We start from the raw sequence: 713 nt of genomic DNA on the forward strand, positions 1-713 counted from the left end.
GGGAGCGCGCCTGAGGCGGGGCCGGCGGCGCCGGCGCGCCACCGACCCCGGCGGCCGGCCCTTCCCGCGCCGCCGCGGGCAAGGAGCCGGGACCCGCTGCGCAGCTTTCCTTTCGGGTTTCCCTTCTCTCGCGGCGTGGCAACCGCGCTTTCCCGTCTCCCGCGAGACGGGGACACGCGCCCGGCCTCCCTCCCACGCTCGCCAGCGCCCGCCAGGGACCGACCTGGCCCCCGAGGTCGGCCCCCCCGCCTGCGACCTCTCGCAGACGTAGCTTTTCTTTCGGTTCGCTCGCTCGCTCGCTCGCTCGCTCCGTCGAGCGTGCTGAGCGCGGCGGCGGTGGCGGGAGGGAGGGAGGGGCGGGGTGGGAGAGGGGACACGCGCCCCCGGCGTCTTCTCCCCCCGGCCACGGCGAGCACCGGACGTGCTAGAGGAGGCAGCGACCCGCCGAGGCGGGTGCGACCCGGCGACCGAGGCCCCTCTCCGGGGCGGCTCGCTCGGCAGCAGGCGGGAAGGCGGCACACGGAAGGAAGCCGGCGCGGCCAGAGGCCGCAGCGGAGGGGGACGCCCCCCTGCCGCCCACGGTGGTTCTTTTCGCTTCCCCCCACCTTCTCTCGGCTCAGGCCGCCCCACCGCCCGAGCGCTGCTCGCGGCCGGCACCCGCGGGCACACGGACCGAGGCCAGCACCGGCGCCTCGCGTGCTTTAGGACACCTG

The sequence above is a fragment of the Pezoporus flaviventris genome, unplaced genomic scaffold (genome assembly GCF_033815535.1).
Source record: "Pezoporus flaviventris isolate CSIRO_AGI_PZ_B2104156 unplaced genomic scaffold, CSIRO_AGI_Pfla_v1 ptg000178l, whole genome shotgun sequence".
NCBI classification, from domain to species: Eukaryota; Metazoa; Chordata; class Aves; order Psittaciformes; family Psittacidae; genus Pezoporus; species Pezoporus flaviventris.